The sequence below is a fragment of the Canis lupus genome, chromosome 5, assembly GCF_011100685.1.
Source record: "Canis lupus familiaris isolate Mischka breed German Shepherd chromosome 5, alternate assembly UU_Cfam_GSD_1.0, whole genome shotgun sequence".
Lineage (NCBI taxonomy): Eukaryota > Metazoa > Chordata > Mammalia > Carnivora > Canidae > Canis > Canis lupus.
In genome coordinates, this window is record NC_049226.1 from 82,249,580 (window position 1) to 82,268,752 (window position 19,173).

The following is a 19,173-nucleotide window of genomic DNA, read 5'->3' on the forward strand; positions in this document are numbered from 1 at the left end:
TTTATCACAGCTGTGGCAGCCACTAGCCTGTCATGTCAGGGTAAATAACATGCACATGGTCAGAATCAGATGACCTTGCTGCTCATAAACTTGTTTTTCAGTCCAGGGACTCAAACACCAGTTGGACCAGCTTTAGGAAGGTCCTCATTAAAGTTAGCATTAGGGAGGCTCCCTATTTTAGGGTGATCTAAGCAGACACCTGGAAGTCAGAGGGGTAGATTTCGCATTTTTCTTTTTTTTCCTTTTTCTCCTAGTCTTCCCTTTTTCCTATTGATTGTGACAAAGCAGGTGTTTAACTTATATAATAACATGATTTCAGCTGTCTTGGAAAGGCTTTCCTCATCAGACCTTAGGTCTGATGTGGGAAGTTTGCCAACTAGACCAGTGACCTTCGTGCCAACCCTGAATATGTGTTCTTGAGCATTCAGAATACTTCCTCTCTCCTAGGGACTGTCCCTTTTGTGGTACATGCAAAACGCCCAGCCAAGGGGTTTGTGTTGGGGGAGGACTGATAGAGTCAGAGCTGTGCCTGCTTCCTCTGTGAAGTTGTAACATCCTTGCCTGAGATGGCTGTGTGGCCATGTGTAGATGGTGCATCTTTAATCTCCTTGTTTGTATTATGGGGGAGCTAGGTCAGTATCTAAGCTGCCTTGAACCGCAGAATTCTGTGATTCTGAAATTCTGATCATGGCATGGTATTACATCTTTTCACTTTTATTCCTACCTAGTGCATTTACAGATAGAAAACATACTTTTGGAGAGCTTTAAGGTTTCTATTTCCCCTTCCCACCATCTGATAAAAGTACATATGTACATATAATGTTCTTGAACTAGTGTGAATAAGAATAGCCTCTTAAACAGTGCAAAAATAGTTTTGGTAGAGACTGAAATGGCAGTGACTGGAGTCTCATATTGCCAAAGAGACTGAAGGGCATTTCTTAGACTTGTAGGAAGGAAAATCAATTGTTTTCTCTGTAGTGCTAATCATAGGTAGCAGCTGAGCTTTGAGAAACGTGAATACTTTTTCAGAAAGGTAGTGTTTAAATGTAGAGATCTGGATTCCTCCAACTGACTTTTCATATTTCAGTTGTAAGTAGATTTTGCTTGAAAAGGCCCTGTGTCTTGTTAGTTGGCCTTACTATAGGTGTTGCCTGAAAATTTAAAGAGAGTTGACCATCGTCTCCCAGCTTCTATACCCAGCATTTTTTTTTTAAATTTTTTATTTATTTATGATAGTCACACAGAGAGAGAGAGAGAGAGGCAGAGACACAGGCAGAGGGAGAAGCAGGCTCCATGCACCGGGAGCCTGATGTGGGATTCGATCCCGGGTCTCCAGGATCGCGCCCTGGGCCAAAGGCAGGCGCCAAACCGCTGCGCCACCCAGGGATCCCTTTTTTTTTTTTTTTTTAAGATTTTATTTATTTATTCATGAGAGACACACACAGAGAGAAGCACAGACAGGCAGAGGGAGAAGCAGGGTCCATGCAGGGAGCCTGACATAGGACTCGATCCTAGGTCTCCAGGATCACACCCTGGGCTGAAAGCGGCGCTAAACCGCGAAGCTACCCCGGCTGCCCTATACCCAGCATTTTTATATGTGGTAAATACAGCCATTAAGTTGACCTGGAAACCTCAGTTCCTATATGCTTCAGTTGACCACCATCAGATGGCAAGTATATGAATGTCTCCTCATAGCATCTTAATGGAGTCCCTGAAAGCCATCTCATGGCTAGGATGTATAGCCAGATATTGTTATGAGCCAGGTGTGGTTTTGAAGAGGCCAAGGGTAGATACAGGGCAGAAAATTACCAGTACGTTTTTTGTTTCCTGTCAATATTGGATGTGTGTTTCTGACCTGGGGTTGGTCCATGACCCAGGTGTTAACCAGTTTTATAGCTTTCATGTATTATCTAATTTGAGCCTTGCAGCATCTCTGGAAAGTGACCAGAGCAGATGATAATGTATCTGTTTGTTTTTATTTTACTATTTAAAAGATTTTATTTATTTCTTAATGAGAGACACACACAGAGAGAGAGAGAGAGAGAGAGGCAGAGACACAGGCAGAGGGAGAAGCAGGCTCCATGCAGAGAGTCCAATGTGGGACTTGTTCCCAGGACCCCAGGATCATGCCCTGGGCCAAAGGCAGGCGCCAAACTGCTGAGCCACCTAGGGATCCCTGTTTTTAGATTTTATTTATTTATTTATTTATTTATTTATTTATTTATTTTAATTTAATTTTCTTTTTAAAGATTTATATATTTGTTTTGGAGGAAGAGAGAAGCATGCGCATGTAAGGGGTGAGAGGCAGAGGGAGACAAAAATCTATTTTAAAAAATTATTTTATCTTTTTAAGTTAATTTATTTGTGAGAGAGAGAGCAGGAGCAGGGGGAGGGGCAGAAGAGGAAGAAGAAGCAGACTCCCCACTGAGCAGGAAGCCCCACATGGGGTTGGATCCCAGGACCCTGAGATCATGACCCAAGCCAAAGGCAGATGTTCAACCAACTAAGCCACCCAGTTGCCCCTACTTAAAAAAAATTTTTTTAAGATATTTTATTTATTTATTTATTCATTAGAGATACACAGGGAGAGAGGCAGAGACATAGGCAGAGGGAGAAGTAGGGTCCTCGAAGGGAGCCCGATGTGGAACTTGATCCCACGACCCCAGATCACGCCCTGCGCTAAAGGCTCAACCACTAAGCCACCCAGGCATCCCTAAAATTTTTTTTTTAAGATTTTATTTATTTATTTGAGCAGGGGCTGAGGGGGAGGAGCAGAGGGAGAAGCAGATGCAGACTCCCCAATAAGCGGGGAGCCCGACATAGGGCTCAATCCCAAGACCCCAAGATCATGTCCCAAGCTGAAATCAAGAGTAGGCCACTCAACAGACTGAGCCTCCCTGATAATGTATTTGTTTTGTGAGTAAGACCTGAACCCCTAGGATGTTTGGTTACCTGCCCCGGCAACAGTGCTTTGAGTTTGCAGTAGAGTAACCTAACTTGTTAGATGCCTTTGCCTGATTCCAGACATATGTGTACATGCTGCTGCTGCCTTTCCCCATTGAATTCATTCCCTGTAGGTAGAGTGAAGGAATGCCCAGTTGGATTCTTAGGGGGTCACAGTGTTCTTAGGGGAGAGATTTACAAGGTGTTTAGTGCTGAGTGGGGCCAGAGAAATGTGGCATACTCTATGCTTGATTTACTGAATCTGTAAATTTGTTTTTCTGTAAATTTTTTCATAAAAGGTGTTTCTGGACCCAGTTATCAATGTCATTTTCCAGAAAAGCCTTTGTTTTGATGATGGCTTTTGTAGAACATACTAATCTAATCTAGTTAGAATGTTTCATTTCAGGAGTTCATGGAGTATTTATTCATAGCTACTATGCCCAGCTAGGGACAGGGAGAATAGAGGTAAAGCCAGCACAGATCAGCTTTGTCCTTAGGGAGCCTGTGGCCTACTCAGCAGAGTAGATTGAAATATTCTCTGCAAGAGGAGGCAGAGTGTGGGCTTGGTTTTGAGGGGTGAGTAGGAGTTTCTTAGCAGCTGAGACCTGTTGGACCTAAAATGAGCCCGGTTGGTAACTGGCTTGAAGTCAGGGTGCTGGGGTTTCTGGGCACTCCTTAAATGTAAGAGATAGCTAAAGACGGAGGGACTATGTTTGAGCTAAGAGCTTGGCACAAACTGATGGGGTTCAGCTGCATTTTGCCAAGTCACCAATGCTGGGAACCTCAGGAGTTGGGTCTGGTGGGGTGAGGAGACATCAGAGCCCTGCCAGTGGTGCCAGGAGATAAGGGCATTTTGGTTGATCTTGTTAGAAACCCAATGAGGCCCTGAAGCTGAGGGTCCCTCGGGGAAATGACTTGCTCAATCAGAGTTTGTGGACCTGTGGGTGTCCCCAGCTCTTAGTGATGACACATGGAGGGTGTGGCTGGCCAGGCTGACAGATGCTCCAGTGTGACCCTCAAAATAGACTGTAACATCATCCCAGCAGCAGCAGCCTCCTGACATGTGATGGGTGGCTCTACCCAAGAACAGCAAGCCTGGGCTGGAGCGGAGTTAAGGAGGGGGGGGCACTTCTCTACAGCTGGTGCCCAGGCCCAGGCCACAGCCAGCCTGCCTTTGCTTGAACTTGCAGCTGACTTCCTTTGGCCAGGCAGCAAAGCACTCATCATTAATCCTGTACGCTGCAGTGAGGGACCCATTGTTTAGTCCCGGTGCCAGGCTGGGCCTCAGGAGCACAGGCCTGAGGCCCATCTAGAGAGGAGGCAGATATGCCTGTGCACATGATATTGCAGGATAGTATAGAAAAGGCCCATCCATTGTGTGCGCTATGCCTAGGGGTGGCCCAGATTTTGGGCTTCCTCCTGTACCTGAAAGTTTGGGGAAACCATAGAAGAGGTGATGATGCTAAATCTGGAAGGATGAATTACAGGGTTCCAGGTTCTCATTTTGTTGAGAAGCAGATGCTTCAGGCAGAAGGAGTAATGCATAAAAAGATGAACACAGAGCATAAGGTAGGCAAGGGCCAGATTGGAAATACCTTGTATGCTCTGTCCAAGGAGTATGGGCTTTATCTTGAGGGCAATAGTAGTGTTTGAGGACTTCAGACCTGCTCACACTTTTGAGAATGGATAGGGCAGAAAAGATTGCTGCTCTGGTTTAGTCAGTCCTCTCAGGCTGAGAGCCCTGGCCAGTAGCTTTAGTTTCCACACTCCAGGCATGGGTTTCCCAAAGCATATGTCTTTTTTCTTCTTTTGGCTGGTCTTCCTCCTGTATGGTAAGATATAGAGGAAGGACGTTGAAGACTGGTTGCCAGAGAGGCTTCTTGGGAGTGAAAGGACTTAGCCTGTGCTTGGTCTTTGGTATTTCGTTTTTGCCAAGACCCACCTGAAAGACAACACTGTCCATAATTTTCCATGGTGACCCAGAGAGCCACTCACTCATTCAAGATATCACCTACCATGTTCCTGGTCTGGAGAGCAACTTGAGCTCTGCAGCTCTCCAGCCTAGAGATAGCATGTGGCTGGCCCGTCACCCTGGGTTCCCTTGCTCCAATCTGTGCATTGTGCAGTGCCACCGAGAAGTAGGTGCTCATCTGTGGACCTGGGGAAGGCTTTGTCCTGCCTGCCCGAAGAAGTAGGTTCTGTCCTCGCCGAAGGCAGGTACAGATGGTGGTTGTGCCCTGTTCTTCCTGAGTGCCCTCCAATTCTGATGGCATCACAGGCAGATGCTGAGCTTTGGGCTGCATCACTCCCTGGTAACATATTGCACTATTTCTGGAGACATGGAGTATTTGGATTCTGGAACATCTTGGAGTATTTGTATTGCTTACCTCTGTTGGGGGTTAAAGCCCAGGTCTAGCTGGACATACTGAGATGTAGCTCTTACTCTTACAGGGTAAGAGGATTAGAGTCCACATAATGTTCCCTTTTCTGGAAGGACTTGTTCTTGTGCTGAGTACATCTGGGCTTCCCTGGGACCTTGTTGCTCACTGTGTGTTGCCACCCAGGCTCCAAGCTGGGAGTTCAGAGTGGGGAATATGGCTTCCTTCTTTATAACTGTGAACTTCTTAGTCAAGCATCAGCCTCTAGAGAAATTCCTAAAATTCACTGCATAACCCTTCTCCCCAATTCCTGCCCTCATTGTTGTTGTTGTTGTTGTTGTTGTTTTTCCTGGAATGTTTGTTCTTTTCCCTAAATGGGTCACCATGTAAAGGAGATTCCTGTTAGAGGGGAAGCAAAAGCTCATTGGGCTAGAGCACAGGAGGATGGACTTAGTAGTTCTGCATGGCAAGCATGGTGTGTCATCCTATTCTGGGGCCATTGGGAAAGAATCAAGGTTCCCAGAGTGGGTCTCTGTGGTCAGGGATCAAATTGGAAAGATAGAACTGATCATTGGGAGGAGGATGGATAAATGTCTAAATGCAAGGGTGTCCCTCTGCTTCCAGAAATTCTGCTCAGAATTCATATGAGACGTCTTTTTAGCTCCAGGATTCTGGCATTTGTTGTAATTGAAACGTGAGATCATGGCTCCATTGCTAGAAACGAAGCTAGAGAACTTGGTGATGGAACAGAACCCAGCCCCTCTGTTACAAAGGGACCCAAGAAAGACCAGCTCTAGACTGTGTAGGAAAGTAGAGGAGGAGTGGGTAAGTCTAAAGCACCCCTCTTATGCTCTCTTCCTCTCCAACCTCTTGGACCATAGAGATGGCTTGGGATTCCAGGGAAGTTTATTTTAGGTTATGGAGATGGCAAGCGTCAAGGCTCAGATACTCCATCTGCCCACTCAGCTTCTGTGGCACATGTTACTGATTGATAACAGCGCTCATCCTTATCCAGACAGAGCCCCAGAAGTTTTCTTCATGTGCGGTGCACCAGGCAGCTGCTATTTTTTTGGTCACAGGGGCTGAGGCAGTTGGAAGATGGAAGATGAGAACAAATGGAGAGAGGGGGCGGTTGTCCCTGGGATGTCTAAGGGCACAGCGCGTCTCTTCTGAAGGACATTGCCAAGGTGCAGCTGAACCAAAAGGAAAGAAGCAGGGGAGATGGTTTCCTTGGTAGAACTGATTATAATCCAGTTTACAAAGCTATGTATCTGAAATTGACATGGCTATTTTATAGAATGCTCTCTTTTATTTTCTATTTTTTTAAAAGATTTTTATTTGTTTATTAATGAGAGACTCAGACAGAGAGGCAGAGGCACAGGGAGAAGCTCCCTGCAGGGAACCCAATGCGGGACTCCGTCCCAGGTCTCCAGGATCTCGCCTTGGGCTGAAGGCAGGCGCCAAACTGCTGAGCCACCCAGGGATCCCCTAGAATGTTCTCTTTTAATAACAACTGTTGCTCTGGGAGTTTATTAGTAGTTATATTTGCTTTTTTTGACCAAAATGTAAATAATACATAGGATTTTTCAATACCTGACACAATTTATACATTTAAAAAATAGCAGAGAGACAGGGGTATCTGCATGGCTCAGTTGGTTGAGCATCCAACTCCTGGTTTTGGCTTGGGTTGTGATCCCAGGGTCATGTCAGGGTCAGAACCTGTGACAGGTTCTGAGCTTGGTGTGGAGTCTGCTTGAGTTTCTCTCACCCTCTCCTTAGCCTTTCCCCCCACTTGTGCACGTGTGTGCTCTCAATCAATAAATGAAATATTTATTTTTTAAAAGATTTTGTTTGTTTGTTTATTTATTTATTTATTTATTTATTTATTTTTTTATCTATCTATCTATCTATCTATCTATCTATCTATCTATCTATCAGAGAGAGAGTGCAAGCAGGGGGAATAGTAGGCAGAGGGAGAACGAGAAGCAGACTCCCCCCTGAGTAGGGAACCAGACGTGGGGCTTGATTCCAGGGCCCTGGGATCATGATCTGAGCCAAAGGCAGATGCTTAACTGACTGGGGCACCCAGGTCCCTCGATAAAGGAAATATTTTTTTTTAATAGCAGAGGGACAGAGAGATGCAGGTTTAAACAAATGTAGTTTATTGCTGTTATGTATTATTAGTTGAGACTAGTGCAGAAAGCAGAAAACATTCCAGGTATTTTAACCAGAAAGGGGTTTAATACATGGGACTGATGTTTTCAAACTCATTAGGACTTAGTGTTTCCAGGTAATGGTGAGCTAGGTTACTCGAATAAGATCTCCTGCTGAAAATAATTAAAGATGCTAAGTTACAAACCAACAGACTCCAGGCCAGTTGCTGGATGAATACCTTTTTTTTTTTTTTTTTTAAATTTTTTTTATTTATTTATGGTAGTCAGAGAGAGAGAGAGAGGCAGAGACACAGGCAGAGGGAGAAGCAGGCTCCATGCACCGGGAGCCCGATGTGGGATTCGATCCCGGGTGTCCAGGATCGCGCCCTGGGCCAAAGGCAGGCGCTAAACCGCTGCGCCACCCAGGGATCCCTGGATGAATACCTTTAACTAGAAAGTTAAGGGTAATATCTGAGTAACTAAGGGCATTTGTTGTGTTCAAACTCAGCTGTGCTCTAGCTCTGTAATTACACAGGGCCAGAGAAGCAGAGGTTAGGGCCCAGAGCCTCTTGGATGTGGAGTGTGGTGGAAAATCATTCATATTAAGCTGGGGTACCCATAGCCATACCCTGTGGTTAAGGGTGGTATATTTGGTTTCTGAATGTGACAGGCTCTGGAAAGTCTTGGCACTTGAGATTCCCAAGATTCTTAGGGAAGAAGCTAGAACCCAGAGTGTGTGAGTAACCTGTCTAGGGCCACCCATGGAAACTAGTTCTGCCCCTTCCTGTCTTGTGGGTGCTCTGTTTTTTTTTTTTTTTTTTTTAAGGTTTTATTTATTTATTCATGAGAGACACACAGAAATAGGCAGAGACATAGGCAGAGAGAGAAACAGGCTCCCCACAGGGAGCTTGATGTGGGACTTGATCCCAGGATCACGCCCCTGAGCCAAAGGCAGATGCTCTCAACCACTGACCTACCCAGGTGCCCTTCTCTGGGTGTTTTGACAGTGCTCTTGACAGTGGATGTCACCAGATCCACATTCAGAATCACCTTTCTCCATATAAGCACATTCTGACTCAAGGCTCTTTTGTCTTCAGGCCTGTTCTTCCTTGAATGATGCTGAGCTGGGTTCATTCATCTCTGTAATGGTCCTTTTCCTAGTGGGGGGCTGGCACAGATTTGGGCTCAGTAGGTAACTGGCATTCTCTGCCAAGTGGTGGTGTGGCTGGTGGAGGAGCAGCTTTTAAACAGCAGCCAGTGTCCTGATGGACTGTGGTTTTTAAGCAGGCCCATCAGACTATGAAGTAAAATTCCCCAGCACCAAATATTAGCCCTTATTTCAGACTTAAACATCAGTTGATATTTGTCCTGAAATGTCTCCCAGGGACCATTTTGTATCCATGGTTCCAGAGATCTCCTCTGTTATGTAGGATGTTGATTTCTTTATCTAGGGCAGGTTCTGATAGGAACAAGATTGCCAGCCTGCTGAGCTGTGGTTAAGGTGTTAGATGTCAAGATGAAACTATCAGGTAAGATTTCAGTAGCTCCTTGGGGGTCTGGGGCAAGGGAGAGAGGCATTGGTGACTGAGAGGATTGGTAGCAGAGCTGGTAGCTTTCCTCAGCCCCCAAGAGCTGTCTTAGCCCTGAGGCTGAGGAGCTTGTCTCTTTTCTCTCCTCTTTGTCACTTCCTACCAGAGCTCTGTGGGCCTGAAGATATTCACTTGATGGAGCTTAAATTTAAAGTGTTCAGGTCCTGGGCAGCCCCGGTGGCGCAGTGGTTTAGCACCGCCTGCAGCCCAGGGCATGATCCTGGAGACCCTGGATCGAGTCCCACGTCGGGCTCTCTGCATGGAGCCTGCTTCTCTTTCTGCCTCTCTCTCCTTCTCTGTGTCTCTATGAATAAATAAATAAAATCTTAAAAAAAAATGTTCAGGTCCCATGATCATTGGTTCATATGTCTTAAGCAGCATTTATTAAAAGTGCCTGTCAGACCATAAAATCCACCTTCTCTCTAAGAAGAAATAGAAAATAAAAAGAGCTAGGTGAGTGTGTCATCTGCTGTTTGCTTATGGTGAAGGACTTCTTTCTTCTGGCACTGTTGTGAGGCCAGAATACTCTGATGCTTTCCACTGTGCTCTGTGCCAGGGCTTCCTTGTCTCATCTGGAAAAGCCAGATGAGGATAGTGCTGGCATGCAGGGCCTCAGGGGGCGTTCTTAGTGACTGTGTGCGTGTGTGCATGTGTGGGGGTATAGTATATATATAACATAAAATGTGTCATTTTAACCATTTTTATGTGTACAATTCGGTGGTATTAATTACATTCACATTCTTATGCAATCATCACCATTATCTATTTTCCGAAACTTTTTCATCACCCCAAATAGAAACTCTGTACCCATTAAGCAATAATTCCCTATTTCCCATTCCTCCCAACCCCTGGTAACTTTTCTGTTGCTGTGAATTTGCCTATTTTAGATATTTCATCTTACTGGAATCTTATGTATTGTACTTTTATGTCTTATTTCACTTGGCATAATATTTTCAAGATTTATGTTGTGATCTGTATCAGGGCCATTCCTTTTTATGGCTGTGTATATATACACCACATTTTGTTTACCTGTTCATCTGTTGATGGATACTTGGGTTTTTTTTTTCCCCATCTGTTGGCTATTGTGAATAATGGTGCATAGAAGTGAACAATAGAAGTATTTGAATCCCCCCCTTTTTAAGATTCATTCATTTATTTATTTATTTATTTATTTATTTATTTATTTATTTTTAAATATTTATTCATGAGAGAGAGAGAGAGAGAAGCAGAGACACAGGCAGAGGGAGAAGCAGGCTCCATGCCGGGAGCCTGACGTGGGACTCAATCTGGGGACTCCAAGATCATGCCCTGGGCCAAAGGCGGGTGCTAAACCACTGAGCCACCCAAGGATCCCTATTTATTTATTTTAGAGAGTGCTCAAGTATGCGAGGCTGGATAGGGGCAGAGGGAAAGAGAGAGAAGTAGACTTCCTGCTGAGCATAGAGCCCAACACAGGGCCTAATCTCATGATCCTTAGATGATGACCTGAACTGAAATCAAGAGTCAGTCGCTTAACCAACTGAGCCACCCAGGTGCCCTTTGAGTCCCTCTTTGTATATTTTGAATATTAAACCTTTATCAGATACATGCTTTGCAAATATTTTCTCCTATTTTCTAGGTTATCTTTTCACTTCCTTGATAATTTCTTTTAGATTTTATTTTAATTTAATTTAATTTAATTTTTAAAAAGATTTTATTTATTTATTCATGAAAGACACAGAGAGAGGCAGAGACACAGGCAGAGGGAGAAGCAGGCTCCATGCAGGGACCCGATGTGGGTCTTGATCCCAGGGCTCTGGGGTCATGCCCTGAGCCAAGGTAGATGCTCAACCCCTGAGCCACCCAGGCATCCCTTTTTTTTTAGATTTTATTTATTTATTTGAGAGAGAGAAAGCACAGAGGGAGAGAGAGAAGCAGACTCCCTCTGAGCAGGAAACCCGCTGTGGGGCTCGATCCAGGACCCTGAGATCATGACCCCAACTGAAGGCAGATGCTTAACTGATTGAGCCACCCAGGCGCCCCTTTGATAATGTTTTTTGATGTACAGAAGTTTTAACTTTTTTCTTAATTAAAATTTTTTTAAAGTAGGCTCCACGCCTAATGTGGGGCTTGAATTCACAGCCCTGAGGTTGAGTCGTATACTCTACCAATAACAACTGAGCCAGCCAGGTACCCTAAAAGTTTTAACTTTGATGAAATCCAGTTTCATCTTTTGTTGCTTATGCTTTTGGTGTCTTATCTAAGAATCCATTGCCAAATCCAAGGTCATGAAGCTTTTCCCTGTTTTCTTCTAAGAATTTTATAGTTTTGGCTCTTATGTTTAGATTATTGATCCATTTTTTGTCAGTTTTTATACATGATATGGAGGAGGGGTTCAGCTTCATTCATCTGCATGTAAAAGTCCACTTGTCCCAGCACCAATTGTGTTTTTTTCCCAGAGAATGGGGGAGGGGCAGAGGGAGAGGCAGAGTCCCAAGCAGGCTCTCAGCCCATTGTGGAGCCTAAAGTGGGGCTCTATCTCACAATCCTGAGATCATGACTTGAGCTGAAATCAAGAGTTGGATGCAATTGAGCCACCCAGATGCTGATGCCTCCCAGCACCAGTTGTTGAAGAAACAATTCTTTCCCCACTGAATGGACTTAGCACCTTTGTTGAAAGTAATTTAGCAATAGATATGGGTGTATATCTGCACTTTAAATTCTATTCCATTTGTCTGTGTCTACTTATGTCAGTACCACACTGTTTTGATTAACTGTAGTAGTCTAGTAAGTTCTGAAATCAGAAAGTGTGAACCCTTTAACTTTGTTCTTCCTTCTTCAAGGTTGTTTAGTTACTTGAGGGTCCCTTGCGTATCCATATCATTTTGAGGATTGACTTTTCCATTTCTGCAAACAAAAAAAAACACTGTTGGAATTTTGGTAGGGATTGTATTGACTTTTAGGGTCAATTTGGAGAGTATTCATAATACTCTATCTTAACAATATTAAGTTGTTAATATGGAACAAGATGTCTTTCCATTTATTTGTATCTTCTTTAATTTCTTTTAGCAGTGTTTTATAGTTTTTAGTGTATGAGTCTTTTGCTTCCTTAGCTAAATGTATTCCTAAGTATTTTACTTTTTTGATGCTATGTTATAAATAAAATTATTTTTTAAATTTCCTTTTTAGATTGTTTAGTGTTAGTACATAGAAACACAGCTGCTTTATGTGTGTTGATCTTCTATCCTGTACCCTTGCTGATTTCATTGTTTAGCTCTTAGGAGCTTTGTACTGTTGGGGATTTTTTTTATAAGATCACTTCTGGGCAGCCGGGTAGCTCAGCGGTTTATTTTTATTTTTTTTTATTTTTTATTTATTTATTTTTTTTTAGCTCAGCGGTTTAGTGCTGCCTTCGGTCCAGGGTGTGATCCTGGAGACCTGGGATCGAGTCCCACGTCGGGCTCCATACATGGAGCCTGCTTTTCCCTCTGCCTGTCTCTGCCTCTCTCTTTCTGTCTCTCTCATTAATCTTTAAATAAAATCTTTAAAAAAAAAAATCATTTCATCTGCAAATAGAGATAGTTTTACTTATTTTCTTTTTTTAAAGATTTATTTATTTATGAATGATAGACATAGAGAGAAAGAGAGAGGCAGAGACACAGGAGGAGGGAGAAGCAGGCTCCATCCTGGGAGCCCGGCTCGGGACTCGATCCTGGGACTCTAGGATCGCACCCTGGGCCAAAGGCAGGCGCTAAACCCCTGAGCCACCCAAGGATCCCCAGCTTTACTTATTTTCCTATTTGAATGCCTTTTATTTCTTTTTCTTATCTGATTGCTCTGTCTAGGACCTCTAGTGCAATTTTTTTTTTTTTTTTTTTTTTTTACTGCAATGTTAAATACTAGTGGTGAAAGGTGGGCATACTTGTTTTATTCTGGTCTTAGGGGAAAAGCTCACCATTGGGTTTTCGTAAATACCCTTTATCATATTGAGGAAGTTCCCTTTTATTCCTACTTTTATTCCTGCTCTTGTCATGAAGGAGTGTTGGATTTTGTGAAATGTTTTTTTTGTGCATGCAATTGAGATGATCAAATGAGTGTTTTTCCTTAGTTCTATTAATGTGGTTTATTATATTGGTTGATTTTCTTAATGTTGAACCCACCCTTGGCTTCCTGGGATAAATCCTACTTGATCATGGTGTGTAATCCTTTTAATACACTGTTGGATTTGGTTTGCTGCAATTTTGTTAGAATTTTTGTATTTATGTTGATAAAGTATATTGGTCTGTAATTGCCTTTTCTTTTGATGTCTTCTTGGTGGCTTTTTGATTGCTGTTTCAGTATCTACCCCATCTTGGGCTTGCATCTGGGTACAGCACATTTGTAACAGTATCCAGACATTATTCTGCCAAGAATTGAAGTCTCTAGGTCAGAGCAGGGAAGGAACTTAGAAGCCCTTTAGTCCAGCCTCTCCTCTTCTGATAGGGAACTTGAGATGTGGGGTGATATCTGAGACCAAGAGTCCTGAATTAGGCTGGAGTGTCTGAGACCGTGCTTCAGAGTCTGGGATATTGTCTCTGGAGTCCTGCTGCAAAGTATTCCTGTCACTTTAAAACTCTTCTACTTCTCTTCAGGAGGCAGGAAGGGAGTGCTAAATTTGTTGCCAAAAAGGTCCCCTGTGTATGGTGCTCCAGGCTGTCTCTCAGGACTGGATGGGTGATAACAGCAAAGTCTGGTCTCCTGGCCCCAGGTCTTGTTGTATGTCTCTGGAGGCTGTGAGACTCCAAAGGTCTGGTTTCTAAGGTCCCGTCCTCTGTTCACCATCAGGCCTGTCTGGGTCAGTTGGAGCTGTGCTGAGCCAGTGTTACTGCAGGAAGATTTCCTGGGTGTATGCTCTGGGTTGTGCTTGGGACTCACCTGGTACTACATGAGCCAGAGCCCCAGCTCCTCTGCTGAGCAGGGATTTTGACAATTTCCCGCTGTTTCTGAAGGTGTACCCTTCACATGCAGCCTCTGCCCTCCTGTCAAGGCTCAGGGAAGTGGGTGTACTGAGCGGTTGACCATGAAAACCAGGTCCCCTGCTGTGTCTCCCTGGCACTGAAATGTTGCTCTGGGAGTCTGGTGGGTGAGAGCCAACAACCTCCTCAGTATGTGCCATCAACTGGCTCTGGAAAATGATTTTTCTATGACTATTAATTTATGTTAATTGTAGAAAATATGGAAAACCAGAGAGGAAAAAAGAAGAATCCAAGCTGACTGGAGTGCACTCATATCCCCGCGTGACTGCAGGGTTTCAGCAGACTGTTGCTTTTGTGGGAGAGTCAGCAGAGGCAAGGGGAGGGCAGCATGGGCCCCAGAAACCACCAGTCTATTTTCATTGTAGGTGACTTACTAGGGCCCCTGTTCTCCTCTGCTGCCTGCAGTGTATGGTGAGAGCTTCAGGGCGGACCTGGCTGTGTGGTCAGCGGAGGGGCTTGCCAGAGACGTTGCCCTTCCTCTGTCTTGCTCTCCAGCTTGGCGAGAGCTGTGCTCGCTTGCTGTCCTCTTCTCGCGAGAGCCCCACAGATAGAGTTACTCTTCTAGCTCTAGCTTGTGTTGTGGTTTTGGCAGTGAAGTAGAAACAGAGAAGGTAGAGGCCAACTCATGGTCTCACTGCACCGAAGAGCTTATCTATTGTCCCTTCACACTTACTGGCTGTCTCACCTCTCTGATAAAGGGTATTTTCCATTTTGCTGCCATATGGGAGAAAGGAGTAAATCGGCTGGGTTTACCCTACTTTCAATCATGATATGGGGTTAATAAGTTTGCCCTCAAGCTCCTCAGATATATCCTGCTGCCTGAAAAGAAAGTCCTAGTGGAGATGCTAAATATAGGGGAGCTAAGCTCTGTCTATTCCAGTTACCTGCTTTTAGGAATGAGAACCCATGTTGCCTCCCTCCCAGGTGACCAAGGCAGCTTGTATCTGTTAGTGTTAGAGCATTGTCTGACATGTTACGAAGAAGGAAGCAAATGCTCATCTCCTTTTTCCTTGGCAATCCCCAGTAGACAGGCCCTTGTTTTTAGATGTTCCAAGATCCAGGCCTTCAGAAATAGCCTATTTTACCTGATTCCAATGCTAGAAAAGCCTCTAGGTGTGAACTAAAGCACAGTGGAGTCATCCACTGTCCACTAGCAGCCCTTTTGGCACCATGCCCAGGATCCTGTTTAATGGCTACACTGAAGGCTCTTAGGGCTGAAGATTATAGCTGAAGAACAGTCTCTGACAAGCTGACTCGGGCATATGGTGAACTCAGTGGTAGGGGTGGGATTTGAATCTGGCCTTGCCTGATACATTTGCTCTGATGCAGGTATGTTTCTTGTTCAGCTGTTTGCACACAGTATAAATGCCAGGGTTGGAAGAGAGCTGGGGAAGGGCCACTACTGAGAGGCCAAGTACTTAGGCTCCAAAGTTTGGAGCCCTTTCTATGGTGACTAGCTCTGCTGGGCTGTGTCCCAGGCATCTCCTCCCCCATGCATCTAAGTTTACTGTGTTCTAAAGAGCACTTGGCTCAGGGGTGCCTGGCTAGCTGTCAGTAGAGCGTGTGACTCTCGACCTCAGGGTTGTAAGTTCAAGCCCCACATTAGGTATACAGATTACTTAAAGATAAAATTTTATTTTTATTTTTTTAAATATTTTATTTATTTATTCATGAGAGACACACAGAGAGAGGCAGAGACATAGAAAGAGGGAGAAGCAGGCTCCTCACAGGGAGACGGATATAGGACTTGATCCCTGCACCCAAGATCACTCCCTGAGCCGAAGGCAGATGATCAACCCCTGAGCCACCCAGGCGTCCCAAGATAAAATCTTTTTTTTTTTTAAGTTTTTATTTATTTATGTATGATAGTCACAGAGAGAGAGAGAGAGGCAGAGACACAGGCAGAGGGAGAAGCAGGCTCCATGCACCGGAAGCCCGATGTGAGATTTGATCCCGGGTCTCCAGGATCGTGCCCTGGGCCAAAGGCAGGCGCTAAACCGCTGCGCCACCCAGGGATCCCCCAAGATAAAATCTTAACAAAAAAAAAAAAAAAAGGAACAGTGGGCTCTCTCCATGCCTTGCCATCCTCACTGCTTCTGTCCTTGTCCAGCCCTTGTCAAGCCTTTGGTTTTGCCTCTTCAGTCCATTTTACAGATATTAGTGGTTTGATCAGCTGCACCCTTTTCTAAATCCTTTCTGTAGCTTCCTATTTACCTTCCATGAAGTTCAAACTCCTTAAGCTACCATGCAGGCTGTATGTGAATAGCCCATTTCCTGCTCCAGCTTTGGTTCTTTTTAGGTCTGCCCAAGCTGTGACCCAGCCACACTAATTTCTCTTAGTTCCTTGATTGTGGAGCTGTGTTCTTGCCACTATGTCTCAGCACATTCTGCTGCTTCTGCATGGAACATGCTCCTCTCTTCCCCCTCACTCCTTACCAGGTCTTGGCTCAGCCTTCACATCCTCTGGGAATCCCCGAGTCAGTGCATCCTGAGTCTTTGGCTTGCCCCTTGCCTCTAGAAACTGTTAGAGTGCAGTAACTGAATTCAGACCCCAATCCTTGTGTCCCCAACACCATATTGGACACAGGATCTTTATAGAGTAGGTGAATGATCTCAAGCGCTTCTGTAAAAATAAATTTATCACACCTGTTTTTACTGAATTACTCCACTTTAGCAAGGTTTCAACAGCTCCTAACAATTTATTCATTTTCAAGTGCCACCAGAGATCCATAGAGGAGAGAGGTGTTGTCAATGCTGCTTAGATGCAGAGGTACTACTATATGTGTCCAGGAGAACGTATGTGGGTTTGGGGTTTTCATTATGCTCTTTCCTTATTATTTTACTTTATTCTTGCCAGCCTGTCAGAGAGCTGGGATCACATGAGTCCATGACCTGGCAAAGCACTACACATGTCATTTGTTGGTGATTGAGAGGGAACCTCAGGCCTCCTTAGATTTTTCATGAGTGGATGGAGTAGTAGACTTCCCCTCTATGCCTGTAATGTCACTAGCTTCATGATTGTAAGTTATTTAATCTCACTGCTAAAGTCCAGTGTCTGCAAGAGGGGAGAATAGTACTGGAGGTGCTGTGGCTGAGTTCAGAGTAGCTGAACTATCATGTAGCTCTTTTATTATCTCACCATACCAGCTAGAAGTTTAGGTTCCCTTGTAATATAGTTGGGAAAGATCCTGTGACATTGGTGATAAAGTTCACCAGACCATGAATGGATGAATGCTAGGGGTTTGTTGAATGTCTGTTATGTGCCCAGCACTCCTGTAGCTCCATGATTTTCCTCTGAGGGCTGCGGGTTCCTTCCTCTATCTCCTGCATCCTGAGGTAGGCAGCAGGCCTTGTATCAGTTTGTTAATTGTAGCATAAGACATAGGGTTTGGGCCTGTAAACTTTGGGTCCATCTCTTGTGTTTGGATGGCTTGGGTTATTGGTATTTAGGGGATATCAGAACTGAGTAAACACATATCCACATGCTGGGTGTTGGCCAGAGATGACACTTCTGAAAGAATGAACATGTGAAGGTATTGTCTCCCTGAATCCTAAATCCCCAAGCTTGAATAGAGGAAAAGATTTTTGTAATAACAAATGTTATAGCTGATGATAGTGAACTTGAACCTTTTTTGGGACAAGGGGCAGTTGCATTGATATGTATTCATTTATTTATTATAAAACATACACAACATAAAATTTACCATTTTAATATTCTTAAATGTACAGTTGAGTGGCATTAAGTACATTCACATTGTTGTGCAACTATCACCACCATCCATCTCCATAACTTTTTTCATCTCCCAAATTGAAAGTCTGTCCCCATTAAACAGTAACTCCTGATTCTCCTCCTAGGCCCTGGTAACTACCGTTCTATTTTGTCTTTATTAATTATACTACTCTAAATACCTTTTTATAAGTGGAATCAAACAAAATTTGTCTTTTTAAGTTTTTTTTTTTTTTTTTTTGAAGAGCGTAAGAGAGAGAGTGAGTGCACATGCGAGCATGAGCAAGGGGGAGGGGCAAACAGTCTCCTATGAGCAGGGAGCCTGACACTGGGCTTGATCCCAGGACCCTGAGGTCCTGACCTTAGTCGAAGTCAGACAACAACTTGAGCCACGCTGGTGCTCCCTGCAGTTGTCTTTTTGTGACTAATTTCACTTAGTATGATGTCTTCAAGTTTCTTTTAAAAAAAAAAAAACATTTTGTTTCTTTATTCATGAGAGACAGAGAAAAGCAGACATAGGCAGAGGGAGAAGCAGGCTTCCTGTGAGGAGTCCAATGTGGGACTCATCCAGGGGCCCTGGATCATGACCTGAGCTAAAGGCAGGTGTTCAACCACTGAGCCACTCAGGTGTCCCAATGTTTTCAAGTTTATTCATGTTGTAGTATAATATCAGAATTTCCTTCCTTTCTTAAAGTTATATTTATTTAAGTAATCTCTATACTCACATGGGGCTCGAATTTACAACCCCAAGAGTTGCATGTTCCGACTGAGCCAGCCAGGCACCCCAGAATTTTTTCCTTTTTAAAGCTGAATATTATACTGTGTACAGATGTTACATTCTGTTTATCCATTCATCCATTCAGCGATAGATACTTGGATTGGTTTACTTTCACCTTTTGACTGTTGTGCATAATGCTAGTATGAATATGGATGTACAAATAATTATTCAAGGCCCTGTTTTCAGTTCTTTTGAGTATATACCCAGAAGTGAAATTCTGTTAAAAATCAAGCTTTTAAAAAGCAAAAAAAATAAAAAATAAAAAAAAAAATAAAAAGCAGTGTGTGATTTTTTTTTTTTAGTAGTTTTTTTTTTTTTTTAATTTTAAAGATTTTATTTATTTGAGAGAGAAAGAGAACAAGCAGGAGTGGCAGGGAGAGGGAGAAGCAGGCTCCTCACAGGGAGACCAATGTGGGACTTGATCCCTAGAGCTGGAGATCATGCCCTGAGCCCAGGGCTGAGGCTCAACTGCTGAGCCACCCAGGGGTCCCACATTGTGGTTTGTTTTTTTTATTTATTTATTTATTTATTTATTTATTTATTTATTTATTTATTTATTTATTTATTTTTTATTTATGATAGTCACAGAGAGAGAGAGAGGCAGAGACACA

The 19,173-nt window shown here is 43.8% G+C and overlaps 1 protein-coding gene across 1 annotated transcript in view; it reads left to right on the forward strand.

Moving 5' to 3' along the window:
* The window catches only part of RANBP10 (RAN binding protein 10), a 74,578-nt gene that overhangs the window by 2,269 nt on the left and 53,136 nt on the right, over positions 1–19,173 (forward strand). The gene's annotated exons all lie outside the window — the stretch shown is intronic.